This window comes from Schistocerca piceifrons, chromosome 4, assembly GCF_021461385.2.
Source record: "Schistocerca piceifrons isolate TAMUIC-IGC-003096 chromosome 4, iqSchPice1.1, whole genome shotgun sequence".
Classification (NCBI taxonomy): domain Eukaryota; kingdom Metazoa; phylum Arthropoda; class Insecta; order Orthoptera; family Acrididae; genus Schistocerca; species Schistocerca piceifrons.
Genome location: NC_060141.1, coordinates 170,953,023 through 170,978,906, shown reverse-complemented (window position 1 = coordinate 170,978,906; position 25,884 = coordinate 170,953,023). Strand labels below are relative to the sequence as shown.

General features: G+C 42.9%; 1 protein-coding gene across 2 annotated transcripts in view; it reads left to right on the top strand.

The window, feature by feature from the left end:
- The window catches only part of LOC124795039, a 397,696-nt gene that overhangs the window by 97,413 nt on the left and 274,399 nt on the right, over nt 1-25,884 (top strand). The window contains exon 1 of one of the 2 annotated variants that reach the window (XM_047258822.1): nt 21,948-22,168. The exons of the other annotated variant lie outside the window; for it this stretch is intronic. The gene's annotated coding sequence lies outside the window, so the exon portion shown is untranslated. Of the gene's footprint in view, nt 1-21,947; nt 22,169-25,884 lie in introns of those variants that run through there. 2 annotated transcript variants of the gene reach the window in all.

Genomic DNA, 25,884 nt, shown 5'->3' with positions numbered 1-25,884 from the left:
TCGATTCTGTCATCGCCGACCGGCCGAAAGATGGCAAATGCTTGCCGACGTCCCCTTCTGAACAAACGAATGAACTCGCCCAGCGCATTGGACAAAAACTGGTCGCTGTGCATCGGCTAACGTATCCTGCACTACTTATGCTTAAAGGCGAGAGTAGTAGTGGAGAGTAGCACTTTCTAAGTCGATGAATAGGTCGATTATAGCCGGGATAGGAACTTCAAAGCGAAGGTAAGACACCCAACATCAGTTTATAAGATGTCAGTGCAGAACTTGTAGACCTACAGTGTGACAGCCGGTTGCGTGATAAATTTCGCAATAAAATAAGTCTTGTAGACTAAAGTGCGCGTCATTTATGGCGGCGGCCGAGTTTAGGTTCGTTCTGCGCGTCTGACGTCACAAAACACAGTCAGCCAATGAACAGAGAACGACGTTGCCAGAGCTCGACTGCAGTGCAGAGCATGGATGAGTGTCTTCAGTTTTACGTTCAGTCATAAATAAAGTAATTGAACAAAAGCAATGTCTTGATAGCAGGCTTTCTTTTATAGAAAGTTTGGAAAAAGCATTCTTTATAACAATTGCTTCATATTCTATTAATTAATTAAACCAAAGAAGCAATAAGCCTCCTAATTCAGGCTATAGCAAGGAAAGGTGTTTGTATCATTCTCACTAACCGCTTTTTCGCAATAAAGAACAGCGGTAATTGTTTATTTCCTATGTTACTTCGACGAAACGTGAGTAATTCATAGTCATACCAACAGTGTTTCTCGGTATTTTGCGTGATATTTTAAACTCCTCCGGGAGGTATATTAAATGACGAGCTCCGTTAGCGTAACGGTTAACCCTTCTAATCTGAGTATTTTTTGTTACACTGAGTACCACCATTGGGGTCTTTAGTGACCCCAACGGAATTTATTTTTTATTAAGGATAGTTTTAATAATGGTAGAATAAAATCACATTCCTTATGTTTTCCACAATCTAAAACATTACATTAAATTAAAATGCATATTTTTTAATTATTTATTTTCATGAAATTTACAAACGATTCTCATGAAACTACAAACATTTTTGATTAAATTCCGAATTGACATTTATGATGCATTAAATTTACAGCAATAAATTGCAGCGTGATTTTTACACTCAGAACATCCACATTTTGAACAGTAATCGGTGAATTTTCTATCCTCAGACCTTTTAAAAAATGGACACCTTCCTCTTTTTTTTGTCTGTACTGTTGAGGGAAGTACTGGGGAAATAATTTTGTCTGGCTTTCTTCCGACGAGCTGCTTTCCTAATTCTATGAGAAATGCCCATCTCTTGTGTTGGTCCTTTCTGCCCAGTCTGGTGTAAGATGTAGCCATATGATAAATGCATTCAGTGCACTGATATCAATCATGTTGTAAAATAATACCATTGGCCACCTTCTGGTCATTCTCTTTGTAGTCTACGTTCTAACCAGATTGTCCATGGTATCTACTCCTGATAATGCAATTATTACTGGCTTGCATTCTTCACGATCTTCCACTTCCTTCCTTGAATACATTGTACTGAGCAAAGTTACAACTTTTCCCTTTTTCGGACAATATGAAACAAATGAAGGATGCTCTTGGAATCCGAAAATAGATGAATGTTCGACTCGAACTTTGGTCTGAGTGAAAGCTTGTGGTAGTCCTCTTTTATTTTCTCTAATTATTCCTAAGAGTGTGAGATTGATATTCAGAAGTTCTCTCGCTAAACTAAGGCTAGTGAAAAAATTGTCAGCTGCTACATTTCTGCCACTGTTTTCTAAGCCTTTCACCATATCTAAAGCAACTCTCTTGCCTTGACCAACTTCACGAGATTAATTTTCTTGTCGACCAGTGTAAACTTGGAGATTGAGAACATAAGACGTTGCACTATCACATACAGCCCATATTTTCCTGGTTTTGAAGGAATATATTACCGAAATGGACATCTACCACGAAATCCCACAAGTTGTTCATCAATTGTTACGTTGCTGTGAGGAACATACGGTTCTTGCAATGTGTGTACCCACATTTCAAATATTTCTCTAATGGGAGCCAGCTTGTCAGGAGCACAGTTGTGACGTCTCACACTTGCGTCATCAAATCGGATGCATCTTGAAATTTGCGTAAAGCGATTTCTAGCCATTGCTTCACTAAAAATGGGTCTACCATCCTCTTTGTGCCACAGATGTGTAAGTGCTTCATTATGGGCCTTGTAAGCACCTGCTAGGATCAATACACCGATAAAGCACTTCAGTTCAATGGCGTCTACAGGTTTCCATTTACTACCGTAAACAAGACTACCCTCTTTGTTAGTCCACATCAACAATGTTTCTCCTAAGAAACATCTGAAAAGCTGATTCTATGGAGTCTACATTTTTCACTGTGAATTTTGTTGGACCTGGCTTTACTCGCATTATGTTCCATCTCTCTTCTCTTCCACAAGCTCTTCTCAACTCGTGTTTGTGCCACAATTCTCCTTTGTTTTTATACCTACGCAAAATTAAAAAAAAAAATTTAAAATACAAAGGGTATATCTTGGCTCTAGACACTAGCGCACATTTACAAAAATACATTGTGTACTTATACATAACAGTCAGAAATTATGTTACTTCCTGTTCAGGCTGGACATCTGCGCTGTCCAAATCTTCTTCTGAACTTCCGTCTGATTGAGGAATATTCTCTTCTAAGACGTCAATTTCTCCATCGCTGCATGAGACATCAGAAACTATATCGCTGGCATCACTATTTGATTCTCCAGATAGAGGATTATCCTGCAGTAATAATTCAAGCACTTCGTCTTCAGAAAGGTGACGAGACATTTTCCACTAAATGCAACGCACACAATAGTAGTCTCCACTTGTATGGAACAAATAACTGTCGGCTTATAAAGTGTTGGCAACAATTACACGCTACAACAATATTTACAAGAATAAAACAAAGGAAATAAAGCAACAGTTACGGATTCAATGCAGCATTATTGGGTAATAATACCGCAAGAGAGAAAGGGGGTCGCATTTAACCCCAATGGTATTCAGTGGTTCTCTCTTGATTTTCTGCAAAACTAAATATTTTCAAAAAGTTATATTAATATATTACAAACCCATTACTTAATTCAGGAAAAGTCCGAATTTTTCATAATTTTTACGAATAGCAAATAAGGTATATTTTACAGAAAATTACGGCCTGGGATCATTACAGACCCCATGGTATTAGGAGAGTTAAAGTGTATGACTGCTAAGCGAAAGGTTCTGAGTTCAAACCTGGTTCTGTGCTCGAAAACAATGTCGAAGTGTCTTACTTCATGAATTTTATTCGTTTGAATGTAATTTTTTGAAATTTGTAGTGGCAACTAAAATCGACCATATGGAAAGTATACGCTGTGGACTTTTACCTCTGCAAACTCTTCAAAATTTCGTGCAATGGTTTACTACATCTAATGCTGCACGATAACTGCGTTGAACATCAAAACAAAATTAAGTCATTTATGGGAGGAAGGTATCAGTCATGAAGATGTGTAAAAATCAAATTTTTGATCCAAATAGTTTTTGTGAAATCGCATGATAAAGTGTGTCAAAGCAGTCGAAACACCATTTGTCTGCACAGGCGAGCAGTGCGATGACGACAAAATCGCGCACATCACGGAATGCGGGGAGCACGTCTCTGTAGCAGCGAAAGGGTTAATGCGGCTGTGGTGGCTTTACTTCATAAACTGCGCGCTCCCCCCTAATCGCTAGTTTGTGAAATATACTATGGCGCTGCTTCTCTTGGCGCGTACAACTGGCAACGCAGCAATCTCCCGCGTCTGGGCGGGCATGCGCGAACCGCCAAGATAAAAGAATTGAACTATAGTAGACAAGTTTTCTTTATCATAAATTTCCTTGAAATCACAATTTTACAACGACGTACTTGTGCTACCAACTGTTTTCTGCCGGCCGGTGTAGCTGTGCGGTTCTAGGCGTTTCAGTCTGGAACCGCGTGACCGCTATGGTCGCAGGTTCGAATCCTGCCTCGGGCATGGATGTGTTTGATGTCCTTAGGATAGTTAGGTTTAAGTAGTTCTAAGTTCTAGGGGACTGATATCCAAAGATGTTAAGTCCCATAGTGCTCAGAGCCATTTGAACCATTTTTTGAACTGTTTTTTGCAATGAAGAGAACGAATCCTCCCCACAGAAGTTCATTTCCAGACTGCAAGTTAAAAGCTTATCTTCGAATTGTCAGTGCTCGTAGAGTGATATCAGACAAGGTGCTTTAGTGAAAAGCAAACTAAATCTAATTCATTGACGTCCAGTGTTTTATATTTCGCGTGCGAATGAAACCGTCACGAAAAACAAGCTGATGTCAGTTTAAAACTTCGTCCTAAAAAGACATTCATCATAATGATGTATCAGTCGTAACAAATATTCTTGTTTCGGAATTAACTCAAAAAAAATTCAAATATGTGTGAAATCTTATGGGACTTAACTGCTAAGGTCATCAGTCCCTAAGCTTACACATTACTTAACCTAATTTATCCTAACGACAAACACATACACCCATGCCCAAGGGAGGACTCGAACCTCAGCCGGGACCAGCCGCACAGTCGGAATTAACTGCTACACGTTTTTGCCTCATCACTTAAAAGAAATGTAAGTTTCCTTCCGTTCTCATTTCTCTTCAGTGCAACGGTCTTCCATTAATTAGTCATAGCGAAGCGATACACCTACATAGAATTAACATTAGCGGTCATGGAATAGATTCGTTGACAGTAGTGTCTCATGCCCAGCTGCTCCGATTCCTCTTCCCCCCCCCCCCCCCCCCAATCACCAGTCATCCCCCTTCTTTATTTAGCATGAGCGGGAGCAAACTCGAACTAGCAAGTCGATGAACAGGCCTGCTCTAAAGTATTACAGACGCTCGGAGAACTCCAGAGACGATTTTCTTGAGAATTTTTGGGATTTGCGTTGTACTGCGTCTGGATATTGATTTTTGAGTTCTGAGCTTCATTTCTATAGTATGTGAAGCTCAGAACTCAAAACAAAAGAAAAAAAAAACATTACAAACTTTCGACTGCTGTGTGGTCTCCTTGCAATAGTAAATTATAAACGTAGAGCCCTAGTCTACGGTCCTCTGCTCGTGTTATTTGCGCCTCTAAGTCCATGCAGTGTCACCTGCCGAGATATATGCCCGCTGCAGAATGGCGGGCGTGGCTCTAGTGAGATACTGGTAGTCCCGGTGCTTGTGAAGTCTGCCCTGGCAGAGCGCCCTAATCTCCTTATCCTGGCGGCTCGCCGCCGGCCTTGGTATTCATGGGGAGCGCCGCCGAGGAAGTCCCTGTTTGCGCGGTGCCCCCTGAGCCGGCTATTGTTGTCACCTGCTGGGCGCGCGCCCTCGTTCCATCTGCAGCTGGGCGCAGAAACTCCAGCGGTCTGTACTGCGGTGTCAGGCCATTTGTCCCATCCAATATCGTCCAAAGACTGGAATTTAATACGAGAGTGGTCATGCCTCATACTTACTCCCATGGAATATGCAATAACAACTTTCCTGCAATGTAATATCTTCTCCGTATACTGTCTCAGTTTGTCGTGTACTTTGTTCAGCGAAAACCAAGAATTTGTGTGTTAAAATCTGAAACTTTTAAAGTGAGCTTATTTTGAACAGCTCCCTTCACAGACTCGTCGTCTGAATATTCTGAAAGCGACAAATCTTGAATTCACGCTGCATGTTGTAAGACATCCCTTCCAATTTTTTTAAATAAACACTAGCGTGTTCTTTGGGCCATGATATTACAGCACTGCCATTAAAAAAATTTTTTTTTCTCTCTCTCGAAACTGAAACTAGATTATAACTGCAACTGCAACTTACATAACTGAAGATATAACGTTTGAGGGCACACTGGCCACTTTTAAAATGACGTAGAAAGACGGACACCGTCTGGGCCACTTTTTATGTTTATTAGGATTATCTGTTTCGACCTTTATAACAAGCCATTCTCAGATGCAATATTCATTACTGTCAATAGCAGTTCGTCAGCAGGACGAGGACTCGATAACTAAAAGGATTTCGCCCTGCTGACAACTGGCGATTCGCATTAATTATATGAGATGATGAGCTGTAACACAAGTCAAGTCGAAACCGTCAATCTGAATTAAAATCAAAATTACTGTGACGAAGTCGTCTTCAAAATCGGCTTGGTTCAAATGGCTCTAAGCACTATGGGACTTAACATCTTAGGTCATCAGTCCCCTAGAACTTAAAACTACTTAAACCTAACCAACCTAAGGACAGCACGCACATCCATGCCCGAGGCAGGATTCGAAGCTGCGACCTTAGCGGTCGCGCGGTTTCAGACTGAAGCGCTTAGAACCGCTCGGCCACTCCGACCGGCCGAAGTCGTCTTCCTTCATGATAATTTCGTCTCCCAAACAGACCAGTTCCCTGATCCATTTACCTATTTTCCTCTCTCGCCCAGTGATTACCGATAACCATCTCTCCATTGGAGGCTCAGGTACCCTGCGTTTCTGAATAATTATAGGATTGCAGGCACATACCTCAATGTTATACCTCGAAGCTAGCAACAGACACTGATCGTAAGCTGTCTTTCCAGGCACATCTGAAGGTTTCTTCTGGAAACCCTATTTAATTAATCGGAAGAATTCCAGACAACTTTTACTCTTTTGTTTATTTCTTTTTCTATCTATTCAGACACTACGTTTTTTAGGTCTGCAGCGGCTTCGAAACTATGGAATGCAAGGACTCTTGAGTTGTGGGTCGCGTAATTTTAGTAGCATTTTAAAGTTTGTGATATGGGGAAATAACGAACTAAAATGGACTGCAAGGGACCAAGCGAGACACCCCTGTGTTGTTAGAATGACTGAGGAGAATCGCCGGCTGCTGTGACCGAGCGGTTCTAGGCGCTTCAGTCTGGAACCGCGCAACCGCTACGGTCGCAGGTTCGGATCCTCCCTCGCGCATGGATGTGTGTGATGTCCTTAGATTAGTTAGGTTTAAGTAGTTGTAAGTTCTAGGGAAGTGATGACCTCAGATGTTAAGTCCCATAGTGCTCAGAGCCATTTGAGGAGAATCTGTCAAACGTCTTCGTCGCTATTAAAACAGTGTTAGAGTTCAGTCATTTCAGTAATTACGTTTAGAAATTGGTGCCTACCGCACCAGCCTCAGCTCATGTGTCATCAGCCGAGGCTACTCGGAGTATTCCTGCTGTCGTCCGTCTGGTCATGACAGCTTCTGCACGCCCAGGCTAGAGCACTGTATAGTACAACCTGAACAATCCGCCATTTTGAATCCCACGTTGAAGGCGCTCGTTTAAACTTTACGGAACGCTTATGCTTTTCAATGCGCTCTTAAGGGCACCAACTGTACATCCCTTGCGCAGACAATATTACAGCGTAGTAGATGTATTGGCTAACATTTGACTTTAAGAGGCAATCAAATTAAAGTAAGTGATTAGACGAGTTTAATTTCTTCGTTTGTGGGACCATACTGTACGTCGTTGCTTTACAATTCTTGAGGGCATTGTCATTCTGTCGTTGCAACTACAAAAAATACGTCGTTATTTTCGTCAGAAGCTTTTCGTTTTATTGAGGTAAGGCATCATCAGTGGTTTACAATTAAGTGGTCTATAATTAAGCAAATCAAAATGTAAATTACTTAATTACGGACCATTGATGATGCTTTACGTCAATAACGCGGAACGCTTCTGATGAGAAAAACGGGCGTTTTTTTTTTTTTTTTTTTTTTTTTTTTTTTTTTTTTTTTTTTTTTTTAAAAAAGCTGCAAAGACAGAACGAAAAGACCGTCATGATTAGACGAGAACTTAGAGGTATGATAAATTCGATTACGTTCCATGTATGTCATACGTTGCTGTTCTAAATATTTTAGCAAATACAGTTAAAATGCGTTATCAGTGTCGTATTTTCTGGTTTATGTATGGTACACCCATTTAAGTTTACGGTAAGTAAGAGCTGCATTCGTAACCAGTTACGGAATAGTCTTAAAATGGAATACAGGAGGCATAAAAATTTCATGTCAGCACAAGAGGGAATTGCACGAGTATTCAATGTATATTTCAAAAGCTTTAAGATATACCTGTTAAAAGTTATTAAAAAAAAACAGGAAGTTCTTAAAAGAGTATTGGGTGTTAGCTTAGATAATCACTGTAATATCAAACTGACTGAAAAAAGCAGCTAATACTTTCGACCGTTACTTCTCAAACAGCTGAGCAATTGAAAAACACACATCACGCCAATTAGCCAGACTGTAAAACAGTGATACACAAATATACACATTCACGTTCCTACGCCGCTTGAAGCATACAACACTGTCCTCCCCTTGGGATTCAAAATGGCGGATTGCTCAGCTCTGTATATCCGGTGCTTTAGCCCAGGCACCCGCGTTAACTGTTTCGGCGTTGAAGCGGCTGTTGTCTGGTAGGTTGCGGCCTTTGACGCAGCGCGAATGTTTGGTTTCGCACTGGTCGTTGGAGTGTACTCTATCACATTCCGAACCCTATGACGGCCCTTGATGACCATCGGCGATGTACCCAGTGTTGGTAATTAGTCGAGCGTTCGGTTGATCTCTCTACTAGTGTGATAGGTCTCACCACCCAGACGCGCCTGAGTGATGAACAGCAACAGGAGCAGCAACCCCGAGAGTCCCTCACTTCTGGCTTCTGTGATGAAGTTGAAGCGACCAGCACTTTGCGACGTGTTGTTGGCGGAAGACAGTAAGTCTCCCCATCAGTACCGGCTGGTTCATGGGAGGTGCTGGAACATCTTGGACGTTTTGTATGTTATCGATCCCAGTGATCAATCCCCATTGAGAAATTGAAAGCTGGGGTATTTGAAAGGACTAGCGTGGTAGTATGACGTGAGGTCTGTTCATTCTCTGCTGTCAGCAATCCACGTTCTCCAACCTTCACTGAACAATTCATTACAAGCTGTTCACTGCTGCTCCCAGTTCTCACTGTGCTTTATGGCGTAGGAGATATTTTTTTGCATCACGTTTTATGCGCAAACGAATATGTCTTTCTCTTTCAGCTTTGGTCTTCTGTCTCCGTCATCTTTCTGCTGAATGTGTTCTCGGCGCTTGGAAGCTGATGACGATGCTGAAATGTGTGTCCATGTTTAATCCAGTTGCGGCATTACTGGTTCGCTTCCGCCTCAGACTTTGTCTTAACTCTGGTTGGTGTTGCTTGTGGCAAGGCTAGTGATTGCTTTTTAGAAAATTCTCATTCCCTTACCTTACTGTTCTGTATGTGTAACACACACACACAGAGTGTAGGTGAACTGGATAAATAAAGAGTGTATCAAAAAATCATCCTACTTGGTACGTCTATATTTCTGAAACTAATAAACATACACAATGAATTTTGTTTTTTGATGAACGGCAAACTCAAAAAGTTTTTTTTCGTACCTTTTCATAGGTGTCCAATATGACCCCCTTGAGATGCACGGCATATATCAATGCGGTATTCAAATTCTTCCCACACTGCAGCGAACATGTCTTGAGTTACAGCTTCCACAGCTGCTGTCTCATTTCATTCATTATTGTTGGTAACGGAGGCACATAAACAGAGTCTTTTATTGACGCCCCACAAGAAATAATCGTATACAATCAGGTCCGGTAACCTTGGAGGCCAGTAATGTAAGGCTGAGTCATTTGGTCCAGTGCGACCGATCCATCGTTCAGTAATCCTTTGATTTAAAAATTCCCGCACGTCCAGATGCCAGTGTGAAGGTGCCCCATTCTGTTGGTAAATGTAGTTCGAAACAGTCTGTGAGGAAAAAAGTTCTCAAGCATATCGAGATACATGCTTCCTGAAACATTGTTCTCGGTAAAGAAAAACGGGCCATACACCTTTTCCCGTGAAACTGCTCAAAACACATTAAATTTTGGAGAGTCGCTCTCATGTTGTGCGGCTTCATGTTGTTGTTCCGTACCCCATATTGTCACATTATGACGGTTCACCATTCCATTTAAATGGGATGTTGCCTCGTTACTAATCACTAAGCGTGGAAGAAAACTGCCATCCTCCATCTTGCCAAGAACGAAATTACAGATCTCCACATGTTGTTGTTTCTCACCTTTACGAAGAGTTTGCATTAGCTGAATTTAGTATGGTTTCATGTGTGAACGTCGACGCAGCACACGCCAGACGGATATCGGTGGCGTATTGAGCTGTCGGGCTTCACAGCGAACGGATTTCTGCGGGCTCCTTGTGAAACTACGGCGGATGCGCTCGACGTTTGTGTCAGACACTCGGGGAGGGCCCATCGAATTGCCTTTACGCAAACAATCTGTCTCTCGGAATTGTTCATGTCGTCGTCTAATGTCTCTGTACTGTAGGAGGATCCACACCATACCCGGTACGAAAGTCACACTGAACAATTATTATTGACCCTCACTGCGCAAAACTTAGAACACAAAACGGTTTCTGTTGCCCCGACACCATTTTTACTAGAACCGAAGTGGGTGCACACTGCTGCTATCTAGCGAGAACTAAGTAAAACTCGTGAGTTTGCTCTTTCCAACAGTACGTTCTTCCCGCACATATCTCAAATAACATAATAGTTACGATTTTTTTTAGACCGAATGATTCTCTTTGATAATGATAATGATAATGAATGACAAATGACAGTAATTATAACCGTATAAAATTTAAATAACCAATGGTCTTCCAAGGAGATAGACCTTGAAATGTGGCAGTATGAGATACAACTTGTCTAGAGACTCTACAGATGGACGGTAATGTGTCGTGGCACGGATTTTAGAAGTGAATATGACACCTTACCCATGCGTAATAAAAATACAAAGACGAAAAAAAGTCGCTATACAACACGGCTGTTAATTGAAACAGCCGTATACGCGGAAGAAAAGATTCACTTGCGCGACCTGTAAGTACAGCCCCAATGCAGTACAACGAAATAAGCGCTAGAAGAGTAGGCGACTTTTTCAGGCACCAGGAAATTGAAACCGACAAGAAGACTCCCGCCAGCACTCTTGCGTCCAGTGGATCCCGTGCTTTCTCTGTGTTGTCCTCCAAAGTTGGCGGTCACTGGTCTGACGCGTTCGTCGCTCACCGGCTCGATCCGCAGCCAGCAGCGGAACGTCCCCCACCGTGCCGGGCAGGGCTTCGCGCCTCGCTCATCCAAGCGTCACTTCCACTGCTCGCCACGGTCGCTCATCGACTTCCATGGCGACCCCCACTCGATGTTACGGTCGATACAAATGCATGTGAATTAAAAGCCACTTGATGAATGAGCGGATCGGGACTTCAACTGTGCCGCGAATACTACAGCTGCCGTACCTACTGAAACACAAGTATCTCTTGTCTCATTGCAGAGACAGCGTCGTCAGTAAAGCGAAGTGTTTCAGATAATGCATCAAGACATGTTCTTTCTACATTTGCCTAGTGTGGAGAATCTTTGTGCAAGAAGTTAGTTCCCGAGGAAAGGAACAGTGCCTTAACTATTCTGCTTTACAAGAAGATAGTTCCCAAGGAATCGAGCAATTTTGTAACTATTCTGCTTTACAAGAGAACTTCCCTTAGGAATGCTGAGAAAACGTTTTGTGAAAGGCAATCTCCTTGTCTTATTCCTCTTTCAATACTGAATTTCCTATTACCGTATGCTGATTGTAGCATTGGGGTTTGACTCGGGGTACCCTAAAGCATCTGTACTTTCGTGAACAAACCTCGTTTTCAACCGCTTTGCACCGAAGTTCCAATTATCCAATTCATTCCCGTCTGTATTACCTTTCTATGAAAGTGAAGAAAAATCATTTATCGTCAACTACATCTAGAATAAACACTTTCGTTCCACTGCAATTTAGATGACATGGTGCTATATGAAACACAGTGAGCAAATAACAATGTTGAATTGTTGCTGAGATAGAAGTATTTGGAACTCAGGTGTTTCTGAACTGATTTACTATGGTTTCGAAAGCAGGAATGTAATTTAAGTACTTCTCAGCCACACGGAAGATAATGTGGAATAGCTGACGTTCTAAATAGGATTTTTGTGAATTGTCATCATATATAACTTTATAAAATATAAAACATCCAATCAGATACATACCTCTATTACTTCAGTGGTGTACAACCGGTATCCCTTAACACTAGTTTAGTGTAATCTGCTGGCAATACCGGCCATGACCTCCTTCTTCTGTGCGAATGCACACATATTCTCCGAACTCTTACGGGACTTGGTAAGAATGTCTTCCACGAGTAATGAGTGTGTTGGGGTGGGACACTACGAATGTAGTGTGTGGACATACAAGGTGAGAATGTGGGTCTCGCGGGAGGCGTGCGAAAGATAGTCCCTGCAGGCGGGCTATCCTCTGTGCCCTACGTGGCTCAGGTGGGTAGAGCGTCTGACATACAAGCAGGAGATCCCGGGTTCGAGTCCTGGCCGGGGCACACATTTTCACCTGTCCCCGTTGATATATATCAACGCCCGTCAGCATCTGGAGGTATTAATATAATTCTAATTTCATTTCTGCTCAGGGTCAACAGTTGGGTTGCAAGTTACAGCCTAACCTACCGGAAACGTCCCATCATCAGCGGCCTTTATTATTACAAATTATAAAAAAATGGCTCGAGCACTATGGGACTTAACTTCTGTGGTCATCAGTCCCCTAGAACTTAGAACTACTTAAACCTAACTAACCTAAGGACATCACACACATCCATGCCCGAGGCAGGATTCGAACCTGCGACCGTAGCAGTCGCGCGGTTCCGGACTGAGCGCCTTAACCGCGAGACCATTACAAATTATACACTGCTGGGATATTTATAGCTTATTACAACACCAGATGATCCAGAACCGTACGTTCCAAGTTCATCTCACCAGCCATATACGACACAGATCCTCCATATCCTCTCCCAACGCAACTGCAACAGCCGTTCCCCTCTCAACACTTCCCACCGACTACACATCAACGTGCCCTTCCACATTCTCCCTCAATACAACTTCCACATCTCCTCCCTGAATTATCTTTCCTATCAGATCTGATTCATTCCTTCTTATTCTCTCTCACGTCAAGTTTCCGTCGTTCTGTCCAATCTTACTCTTCTCTTCCCTCTACATAACCGTGGCTTAGCTTCCATGTAACAATCCCTGTCCAAAAACCCTATTTTCCTGCTACCCTTCCTCCCACACTGCCCATCGCTACGTACCAACGCGGCAATTGCACTGCCACCGCATTCTTCAGAACACCACTACACTGTCCTAAACGCAATCTAGTGCTGATCCTAGCGCTTTTAGTGCAGAAAAAACTGCAGGACTGTGAAGTGATTCATTCTCTCTATTAATATTTGTCTAAAATGAGGGAGAAAGAAGTTTTAACATTATCAAAGTACAAGTGCCAGTTTTAGAAATTATAAAGGAAACACTAAATTATTTTTCATTTAAAAAATGTTTTTAAATATCTTTTTTATGGAGTAGAGGCGAAGGTACTGCTGCCAGCCCACCGTCGCCCTTCTGGACGAGGGGCTTAAATTTTTAATGATGAACTACATCTTGAAACGTCCCCTTAGAAAAATTATGAATGACTGTGCTGCTAAACTTCTACGTCATTTGATACAAAGACAGACGTACTCAAACAGTTTTCTCTTTACTTATTCTGATCATCACTAAACTGACACAATATTTTTAGCTCAACGCGATCTGACTTTCAAAAATCCCTACAAAAGAATGGCCCTCACTAACAATAAACTATACCTTTCATTAATCACTTACCTCACAAAAATCTTCGTTACTCGAACTACTGCAATACAGCGAGCGCCAATACTGCCAGCCAAATAAAAGATTCTGACTACTGTAGGCACTAACTACTGATAGGCATAGTTAGCAAATGAAAGATTTTGATAGAGAACAAATAATGTATTCACCGTAATAATGTTGAAAAGTAGTCATATATATATATATATATATATATATATATATATATATATATATATATATATATAAACTCATGACATCCATCTTTACAAATTTCCTTTTTCTGGCGGACACACGTCCAGATCGCCTGCTTATAGTAACCTCTCAAATCTCTGGCATCTCTCTCCCCACATGCACCACTGCTGGCGGCTCACCTCCAACCGCCCAGTGCTACGAGCTGTTCACATCCAACTGCCCAACACTACACAAGCAAATATTCCAACAATGAGTCCAACCAGCCACTGACTGCACACAGCACAGTCAGTGATTTTCATACAGAGCGCTACGTGGCGTTACCAACATAAAAACCTAAACAGCTTACTTACAATCTGTCAGCAAATCTCCTCTTCTAACAACCGAAATGTGTTACAGAGCATTTCTTCCGGGTTGGTTATTCGATGCATATTCCTCCACTTCTAACGCCTTTAGCATTTATCGAGTGTTGTGCGGGATCCTTTTATGAGAGGAAATCAAATGAAAAGCGAACACCTGCCACAATGGTTCCATTCAAAAGCAATCAACACAAGCGTTAAGATATTTATCCCGCTGGGAGAGGAGACGATCAGTTGATCAGTTTCTCTTTCGTGAAAGGCGTCCGACTGAAGTCGACGCCTATGCATCTTTCTTCAGGTCGCCACAGATGTGAAAATCACTCGGTGAAAGATGCGAGCTATTCGGGGGATTTGCAGTGTTTCGCAACCAAACAGCTGAAGCGTAGCCTTCGTGCGAGTGGCGGTGTGGGGGCGAGCGTTATCGTGCAATAGGATGATCTCGACCGACAGCCTAAGGACAAATCCAACACTGGAAACATCCAACATCCTCTTCCGAAGAGATTTAAGCTGTTCGTGCAAGTTCCGGTAAGGTGATGATGACCTCCGACTGCAGGAGCTTTCAGTTCGTCGAGTTCCTCGAGCGTGGTACCACAATTAGCGGATAGCGCTTTGAAAACATTTTGCAGAAACTACGACAAGCCATAAAGTCAAAACGCCCAAGAATGTTGTCGGATGGAATCATCCTGCTGCGCAATAACGCCCAACAAAATGATTCAAATGGCTCTGAGCACTATGGGACTTAACATCTGAGGTCATCAGTACCCTAGACTTAGAAAGTACTTAAACGTGACGAACCTAAGGACATCACACACATCCATGCCCGAGGCAGGATTCGAACCTGCGTCCGTAGCAGGTGCGCGGTTCTGGACTGGAGCGCCTAGAACTGCTCGGCCACAGCGGCCGGCTAACGACCAACATCTCACTCCCAATCGGATCGAGACTACGCTTCAGTTGTTTGGTTGGGAAACACTTCGTCATCCTACGTACAGCCGGGATATTCAACCATGTGATTTTCACATCTATGGCTTCCTGATGAAAGACGTGGGAGGGCGTCGGTTTCAGTTCGACGAGGAAGTTGGTTGATTGGTTTGGGGGAGGAGACCAAACAGTCAGGTCATCGGTCCCACCGGATTACCGAAGGATGCGAAAGGAAGTCGGCCGTACCATTTCAAAGGAACCGCCCCGCATTTGCTTGAAGCGATTTAGGGAAATCACGGAAAACCTAAATCACGATGATTGGACGCGGGTTTGAACCGTCGGCCTCCCGACTAGGAAGTGCGAGAGTGGATGCGGTTGTGAATCCGTGTCAGAGGCATACGGCGTTCTACGAAACAGGAATTGATCGTCTCGTCCCCCAGGAGGATTAGTGTCTTCAACGCGTTGTGTTGATCACTCCTGAATGGAACTATTCCATGTGGTGGTGGTGGTGGTTAGTGTTTAACGTCCCGTCGACAACGAGGTCATTAGAGACGGAGCGCAAGCTCGGGTTAGGGAAGGATTGGGAAGGAAATCGGCCGTGCCCTTTCAAAGGGACCATCCCGGCATTTGCCTGAAACGATTTAGGGAAATCACGGAAAACCTAAATCAGGATGGCTGGAGACGGGATTGAACCGTCGTCCTCCCGAACTATTCCATGGTCACGTTATGGCGGGTGCTTGGCTTTCACTTGACTGCCCCCTGTAAAATGAGCACAGGGATCACACGTCTGTCGAGCAGGAAGGCAAGTAATGTCTTGAGGCAGTAAATATAATAAATTTCAGTTTTTGACGCAGCACGAAGTTGTGCGGGTTCGCGGCGGTATTTTGTTTATTTAGAGATGGGGAGAGGCTTCTTGCGCGAGCTTTCATCGGCTTACGCCCGGCCGATTTCAGCGAGTAATGGAATAAACGGCCGGGCTCGGTCATTTCCTCTACATATTAGTGGCGTCAAAAATAACACAGCGACCTTTCCCCAATGGCGGCCTCGAGGAAATGTTTGCTGGGCTTGCACCGGCTTCTGAAGCAAAGCCGCGTCGCGTTCTCTGTGAGTTACGGCTGAACTCCCGGCGCTCTGCGCGCGGCGAGGCACCCTTTCGAGTGGCTCTCGACTTTATAAACCAAACATTTTCAGATGTTTTGGGCGTTCCACAGTTCCTTCATGCAGTGCACTACCTTTTTTTTTCTTTTTGGTGTTTTTCTAATTTTAGTTCGCTATTTGAGATCTGGGGAACTTAAGCACAGGACGGAAAAGGGCAGAGGACGCCAGAAAGCCTTTCTAAAACAGATGTATAAAAAAATATTTTGTTATAGTTAAAAAAAGGACGCATTCAGTTTATAGCATAGCTATGTAAAAGTGATAGATAGTGATAATACTACAGAAAGTTCAGGAAAGAAGCAAAACTGAATAGGATAAGTGTAATATTGCACCCAGCGTGTCAACTACAGCCAAAAGGAACCGTTTTCTGAAAGCAACCTCCTTTGACGTTGCGAAAAATACTATAGTAGCCTTGAATGGCGCAAAGCTGCGTTTTGGAGATAGGCGGCAGTAATTTTCGTCTGCGAGGGAGACGATGACCAGGATAGGAGAAAAAAACCGAAAAGCTTGACTTTCATTTTTTTCTTTCTTTCTTTACTGCACTGCAGCCTCTTTGCCTTTAACTTAAGTACACGTTACATTCATTCTACTCAAATATTTACGAGGGCATGCTGAAAGGTAATGCCTCAGAATTTTGTATGTGATGACTCTTCAAGCTTTTGAAATAAAGCTGACGTTATAAACGTTCTACCTCTTTACTCCTCATGTCTACTTGTTTATTTCTTAACATAGTCAGCTTAGGGACGAAATGTCTGCCTACCGGAGATCACGTTGTTGATGTTACTGCAAAATGTCTGGCTTTGTTGACGGAGCCACAGCCTCACCTCTGCTTGCACCGTTTCAGCACTATAGAAGTTCAGTGCTCGAAGGTGTTCTTTAAGTTCTGAGATCAGATGGAAATGAAACGGGGCCGAGGGACTGAATGGAGGATGATCGATAACCCCAAAGCGTCGAATTGTTGCAGATGTCGCAGTGGTCGTGTGAGGTCTGGCAGTGTCGTGCTGAAGTTGAGGGTGCTCCATGTGTGGACGAACTCTTAGCATTCGAAACTCGATGACAGCACACTTTCTCACGCACCGACGTAATTACATTACACACCGCCATGATACACGTTACAACGCTACACGGAACCCCCTAGTGGCAGAAGACTGCAAATATGTAGACCTGAAGAATAAAGATGTAGAATGTTAATACTGTTTGTTTTTAAAATCAAATAAAAATAGTCTGGATCGTGTTCTCAAATTGTTTTATTTGTTGGCAACCGGTTTCGGCCTGCTCCTCAGACCATCTTCAGGCTTTTCCCCGCCATTGTAGCTGCTGGTGGTGGGAAAAAGAGTGAAGATTGTCTGAGGAAAGTGCCGAAACAGGTTGCTAAGAAATAAAAAATCTGAAAACGCGATCGAGACTGTTTTTTTTTTATTATTTTTAGAATTATATACCGATCGCTGTGCTCCAATTAGAGAATGAAAAAGTTTCAAGTGTTTTCACATAAAATATCGGAGACATTACTTCTCACCACGTCCTCATACTACTAAAGTCAATTTTTACCCTATGCAGACCGACTAATACAGCTGATACCTTCCCCATGACCATAGCTACGAGAGTTGGAACTTTAATAGTGGCAACTATTTATTTACAGCTCGTACAAAATAGATACGTGTTTCAAAGTTTTGCTGACCTTCAAAGTGGCCACCAGCATTGTGTATAATCCGTTTCCAGTGATGTGGAAGTCGTAAGATACTCTTAGCAGTACCAGTTGTGTTTACAGTTCGAGCGGAGTGGTCTATTGGACGACGAATTTGTAGCAGTTCTGAAGCGAATGCCGTGAAGTGTTTCCTTCGGTTTAGAAATCGAGTTGAACTCACGAGGACTTAAGTCAGGGGAGTGCAGTAGGTGGTATAGAACTTAGCAGCGCCATCAGTCAAACAAATCAGTAACAGCTTGCACTGTACGTGCTTGACCATTGTCCGGCAAAACGATGGTCACGTCCTGCAGAAAGTGTCATCACTTCTGTCTCTAAGCTGGTCGTAGGTTGTGTTCCAAAAATGAACATCCATGCCCGAGGCAGGATTCGAACTGGCGACCATAGCGGTCGCGCGGTTCCGGACTGTAGCGCCTAGAACCCCTCGGCCACCCCGGCCGGCGAATAATTTGCCTTGAAAAATAAAAACATAAACTATTTCAAGTGAAGCTAAGAATTAAATTTAGTTGAATTGAATTTTGCTACTGAAATAATCATAGAGTTTGACAAGTGATACAATATCAGTTTGTGGGTCCCTGCCATATTCTTCTCATATTAGAAAGTTAATTGGAATATTATTGATATTAAGGAAATCTGATAGATTTCTGTAAATGAGAGTATAAACAGTGTAATTGTGGCATTATTTATTTTTATTTGTGGTATTTATTTGTCAGTTAAGTCAGAACCGCCTCCTGGCCAATTTTAATTCTGCACTTCTTGCAGTAACATTTTAGTACTGATCCAAGTAACAGTCTTAAGTGTAGCTGTTATTAGTGTGAGTTTGGTACAAATTTTGCTTTCTATGATTACTAGTACATGCAGTATTGCTGACTGCTGCTACACACAGCTCAGAGTGCCCTGTGTCCGTTTGTATCCTGTGCACTATTCAAAGGGAAATATTAATGAAAGTAACTTCAACAACTAATATTTAATTTTCTTAAACATATATTTCCAAATTAATGTGCCTAATTGGGCTGGCGGCCATTCATTTTTTCATTCGTATACGAAATTTACTACTTTCATTAAACCCCAAAGTTTAAAGCATGTTTAGTTTTTCTGGTGAATTCATCATATTCACACACGTACGGTCAAAATTATAAATTCTCTCAGAGGGTAACATTACTTTGAGTCACGACAGGCTAATGTTATAAGTCGTCATGGCCATGCCGTGTCTGCGCGCAGAACAGGAAGGGAAATGAGTAGTAGTAGTACAACGTAGAATCCGCCACGCACCGTTTAATGACTTAAGCAGTTTGTATGTAGATGTAGATGTATAAGACTGCTGGACCTCTTCTCCAGACCTCTTCTCCTGTCGACGCGACGGTGGTGTATGGCGATTGTATTTTCGAACTATTTGACCTAATTCCAACATGTTACATCTTTAACGTCATCTTTGGAGCCGGCCGTTGTGGCCGAGCGGTTCTAGGCGCTTCAGTCCGGAACCGCGCTGCTGCTACGGTCGCAGGTTCGAATCCTGCCTCGGGCATGGATGCGTGTGATGTCCTGAGGTTAGTTAGGTTTAAGTAGTTCTAAGTCCAGGGGACTGATGACCTAAGATGTTAAGTCCCATAGTGCTCAGAGCCATTTGAACCATTCATCTTTGGAGGCTGTCTCCAACACCATAGACAAAAATGGTTCAAATGGCTCTGAGCACTATGGGACTTAACTTCTGAGGTCATCAGTCCCCTAGAACTTTGAACTACTTAAACCTACCTAACCTAAGGACATCACACACGTCCATGCCCGAGGCAGGATTCGAACCTGCGACCGTAGCGGTCGCGCGTTTCCAGACCGTAGCGCCTAGAACCGCTCGGCCACTCCCGCCGGCCACAGGAAAAAGAATATAATTTACTCGTTCTAAATATATATTGTATGGCATCATTCTATCTACAGGGTAAGTCAAAAAGGATCTTACAGCTTTGGAACAATATAGAAATTTTCTGAGATAACTTCAGAATCGGTAGATGTATCATTTTGTGGCAAATAACACTAAGTTTGATTCACGTAGTGCACCAGTACACCATTCCGCCACCAGGAGCGCCAGTGTAGTGCACAGTTAAAACGGCTACTTTCAGTGGTGCGGAGCGTGGTCGATGTGTGTTTTGGTTTCACGGAACGAGTTCTGCACAAATGTTCAGCGTAAATTTCTCACCGAATGCGCTAAAGAAGCTCTAAGCAGGCCTAGAATTTACTCTTGGTGCCACGTCATTTCCTTATGTAAGTTCGAGGTTTCCTCGATAATCGCTTCCCAGGCCGGTCGATTGGCCGTGAACTTTTGCGTGGCCACCTCGCTCCCCAGTCTTGACACTACTGGATTTCTCCCTCTCTTGTTTCATTAATGGCCGTGTGTATATTGCTCCCCTACCAAACATTTTAACCGACCTGAAAAATCGATTCTACAATGCCGTCGCACATGTTACGCTCGATTTGCTAATACGAGTGAGGGAAGAAATTGATTACCGTGCGATGTTTTCCGCATCAGAAATGGTAGTCACATGGAACCAAAATGACACTTGATACTTTTATGTGGAACCTGAGGTTATTTGGTACAAAATTATACAATTACCGATTCTGTAAGTTACCTCAATAAATTGCTACGTCGTTCCGAAGTTGTGAAGTCCTCTTTGAATCACGCTTGGATACATATGACTCACAATCCGCAAAACGGAAAATTACTGTGGATGTAGTACACCGCAGTACTGCCACGGGATGAGGGTAGATGTAGGGGAGCAAAACTCTGGAATGCATGGAGAAATTTCAGTCTAACTTATTTCATATATGATATACTACCTAGGCCAAAAACCAGGAATGGCGGTGCAATGTGAGTTGTAAAAGCAACCAAAAACGACGGATGTAAGTGAATAAAATAAGTTTGGTTTGACACAACAGAGGGATCTGATTCCACTTCACATCTCAGTAAATTAGGGATAAATAACTATACAGTTTAGTCAGTTGGGTGTGTCACTAAAGTGTAATTTCTACAGGGCCTTGCTTTAGAGGCCGGCAGGAGTGGCCGAGCGGTCCTAGGCGCTACAATCTGGAACCGCGCGGTCACTACGGTCGCAGGTTCGAATCCTGCCTCGGGCATGGATGTGTGTGATGTCCTTAGGTTAGTTAGGTTTACGTAGTTCTAAGTTCTAGGGGACTGATGACCTCAGCAGTTAAGTCCCATAGTGCTCAGAGCCATTTGAACCATTTTTGTCTGTGGTGTTGGAAACAGCCTCCAAAGATGAATGGTTCAAATGGCTCTGAGCACTATGGGACTTAACATCTAAGGTCATCAGTCCCCTGGACTTAGAACTACTTAAACCTAACTAACCTCAGGACATCACACGCATCCATGCCCGAGGCAGGATTCGAACCTGCGACCGTAGCAGCAGCGCGGTTCCGGACTGAAGCGCCTAGAACCGTTCGGCCTCAGCAGTTAAGTCCCATAGTTCTCAGAGCCATTTTGCTTTAGGGTGTTTATATTGTCCTACATTGTAGCAGAGGTAATCGACAGCTTGTTTTACGAAAGGTGTGATACCTAGTTTAATTTCTTAATTATTTCAAAGAGTGTTGTTAACGTATTCCCGGTGCCCGAGTAACATGATTCAGGTTTTCTGGCTATGTGCACCGCATGCGCTCTGGAAGGTGTTCGGTTGTCAATGTGATGCCGGTGCAGCCTCACAGAGGCAGTGTGTGTAAACCCTGGAGGCCCCACAGCCGCTACGCACAGCGCGAGAACTTTTTGCTGAGTCGCGACAACGCTCTCTTAGACTACGCAAGAGCCGATGGATGAGGACAGCTACTGCTGTCTGGCGGGTGAATCAGTCGCGGCTGTCGCGACTCACGTCTCGGCAATGCAGTGTGCCGACTCCTTCCGCCGCGTTCGCTTGTGTTTTGTGACGTTTTCACTGGTACGTGCGACGAGCAACAGTGTTGCCGTTTTTGCAGTGTAGTGCCGCCTAGTAAAGTGATTTTCAATCAATTACTCCTTCATTTCAGCAACAAATCAGTGTCTGTTCTAAACATTTTTGGGCCGTGAAATTCTCCGCAGTGTAAGCGGATTGTTGACCCTCGCCGTGGGAAAGCAAAAAGCGGTAAGTCTCATGGAAATTGTATTTGACAAGGTTACATGCAAAAGTAACTACTACTGATACCGGATGTTATTCATTCTGCACAGCGAGCAAGCAGAAAAATAAATTTGGAAATCTGTGGTAAGTTCCTATAGGGCCAAACTCCTCAGGTCATTGGTCGCTAGGCTCACACACTTGTGTGTGTGTCTGAATTTCTAAGGGAACAAATTGCTGAGTTCAGGAAGAAAAATTTAAAAAATTGGGTAGCTTTATAATTCTGTCAGAGGCGGCCAGGGACTTGGACGATCAGTTGAATGGAATGGATATTGTCTTGACAAGAGTTTGTAGGACGAATCTCAACAAAAGCAAAGGATAATGGAACGTCGTTGAATTGCTGCAGATGATGCTGACGCAACTAGATTAGAAATGAGACACCAAACATAGTAAAGAAGTTTTTCTGTTTAAACAGCAGTATAACTAACGATACCCAAATTATGAGCAGATGAAACTACAGTCGTCTGGCTGTAACTGTGGATTCTTAGATTGCTTGGTGAGTTGCCACGTAGGAACTAGAAAACATAAAAAAATTGGTCCACTTTCTTACACAAATCATAAAAAGATTTACTTAACTCGACACATTTCTTTGCCACGGAAGCGCTTGATAATTTACAACTGTCAGTGGTTATTAAAGCATCACTTGAGCAATAATTAACGAACTGTTCTCTTGAAGTACAGTGTTCCACATTTACAAAAGTACAAGTTCAGCTGAAACTCTGAATGACTTGTTAATCCTACTCAATGGTGATGTATGCTTCAGTTGTGGTCACAAACTAGCGCAGAGCGCTTCCATGCTTGGCTCTGTATTCAAATGGTTCAAATGGCTCTGAGTGCTATGGGACTTAACATCTGAGGCCATCAGTTCCCTAGACTTAGAACTACTTAAACCTAACTAACTTAAGGACATCACACACATCCATGCCCGAGACAGGATTCGAACATGCGACCGTAGCAACAGCGCGGTTCCGGACTGAAGCGCCTAGAACCGGTCGGCCACAACGGCCAGCGGCTCTGTATTGACTTCCGGTGCGAAGGTGCTGCTGAGGAGAGAAGGTGTCTCCTTCAGGAGCGCCTCACACATGTCATTGCGAATTGCAGTGACATCACGTTAACATCTGCGGCATCGATGTGTGTTGCCGACTTCGGTGTGCACCATGTCTCTGGACAGTAGCACCGTATTATGTCTAAATGTTTTGAATGCGAACATCGTAGGTTAGGCTTTACCGTGACTATTATTGACATTAAATGAAACAACAAGTTTACTGTTGCTTCATTTTATGTCTATATATTTTAAATTTTAGGAAGTGTTTCCTGAAAATATTCGACTGGAGTGTACACTTGTTCAGAAACTAGACGTGGATGATGAACAGTGTAAACAAGAACAGTATAAAAGCTTTCTAAATGTGGTCCTAAAGAAAAATGCTGAAGATTAGATATGTGTAACTAATGCGGACGTACAGCTTCGAGTTGGGGAGAAAAATATTATGGTACAACCTGGCTAAAAGAAGGGGCGGTTGTCATGACACGTCCTAAGTCATCAAGGACCAGACAATTCGGTAATGAATGCAACGGTGGAGTATAAAAACAGTATGGCTCGATTACGTAAGCAGGTTCAAGTGACTGTACGTGGCAGTAGTTATTCGGAGACGAAGAGACTTGCACAAGAGAGTTTCCTCAAATTAGTCTTTGGGCTGAAGACTATTAGCTGGCTCGAATCTGCTTACGAAAGAAAAGTTTATCAACAAATTTCGGCTCTCAAGAGGAGGAGAGACGACGTCATACGGCTTCAAATCACATCGCTTACACTCAGAACATTTCCACAGTGTCATACTGATGGAATCGCACTCAACGTCAGAGGGCTCCTTTCAAGTTTTTCGAAACGTTATATCGCAGAAACGCTAATACAATCACCAATAAGATACATATGTGTACATGGCTCATCGTCACAGCTTGAAGGTAAACTTTCTTCACTAGGACGCAGCAGACATGACACAGGAATGAAACAATATGTTGCTGTATGATAATGAGAGACGGAAGAGAGTGAGACCTACTTTAGCTGAAATTAGCACGCATCAGAAAGGGTTACATATTGTTACAAATGGGGGAAACTATCTGCGATATCAAATGCTAGGTGAAATTTATCATAGGCGCAAAGGTTACGTCGTGTAACAAGTGATTACGAAATGGCGATTTAAACATTCAGCAAACGAATCAGCTAAGTAGAAGACACGTGCAAAGTAAATCGGATATATTAGCACTCACATAACTCAATTTTGTTCACGATTTCAAGCACACCTTAGAATAAACTGAATCTAAGGGGAGAGTGACTAACTGACCGCATAATGTTACGCATTAAATGACAGGCATAAGATTCTGTAACCAGACACGAGCCTACTGGTTCCAGAAACACACGGAACGTTTGCAAGACCATGCGGATGGATACAAGTTCACTCTCTCAATTCATAGCTAGCTTAGAGCACGAAATTAGTGGAAGATTGAGCCGTAGAATGCGAACGCTACACGAATATTTAATAGAAAATATTGCATAAGTGCAACCACTTCGAATAACCGCAATAAGTGGAATTTTCTCATGAGTAGTGCAGACCTACTAATAATGCAGACCCGCCAACACTGCATCTGACACACGTCGACCGACTAGTATTTCCAAGCGCCCGGAAAACATGTATCAGTTTCAAAACTATTCGTCACACGTGGTTCCTCAGCACTGGTGGGAAGTCACTCGGAAAACATCTCAGAGAGACACCTCAAAGATCTATTGATACCAATTCCAAAACATCTTTACAAAGTATCAGCAAGGACAAGTCCGCGAATTAATGCAAGGATACAACAGTTAATACGAGAATGCAACAATCAACTTTCAAATACACCATACTGATACATTTGTTGCTGATCGCTCAAAAAAATAAAATAAGAACCGATCGGACAGTTATTTCGACAACATACTAAAATCATCTTCATTTTCATTTTCACGTACACATAAACATGTAGTCCACAAGCAATTGTACAGTGCGCATCGAGCGACATGGGGACATAATATTAGCGATTTTCTGTTCCATTCTATCGTGTATAGACCCTACACCGAAGGGAAAATGACTTTTTATACGCCTCTCTCTTATTATCATGAACCCAACGCGAGATATGCATTTGCTGTTGCAGAGTAGTTGCACGTCTTCCGTGAGAATCAGTTCCCCAAAATTTAGCCAACGACTTTTTGTGTAAACAGCGTCTCCTTTCTTCCAAAGACATCCACGTAAGTTCCCTGAGCATCACTGCCACAGTTTCGTATGGGCTATCCCAAGCTGTTTCGATCTTAACAACATGTTTCTGAATTCGTTCAGTGACTGCTGTCATGCCAAAATTGATGGAAACTACATATGCTGGAGAAGTACTTGCATGCTACTTCCTATACAGAGGCACTACGCCTTTGATCGTTAGCACATTTTGATTGAATGAAAATGAAATGAAATCAAGCAGCTGATGTCAAGTGGTTGATGCTGTTGCTGTTGCTGCTGCTGCTGCTGCTGATGATGATGATAATGATGATGACAGAGAGGAGGAGGAGAGGGGACAAGGTGAGGTGGTGGAGGTGGAGTCCAAAAACAAAACTTGCACAACATTTATTTCTGTGAGTTAAAGTAGAGAGCGAGCCCCAAGACAGACGA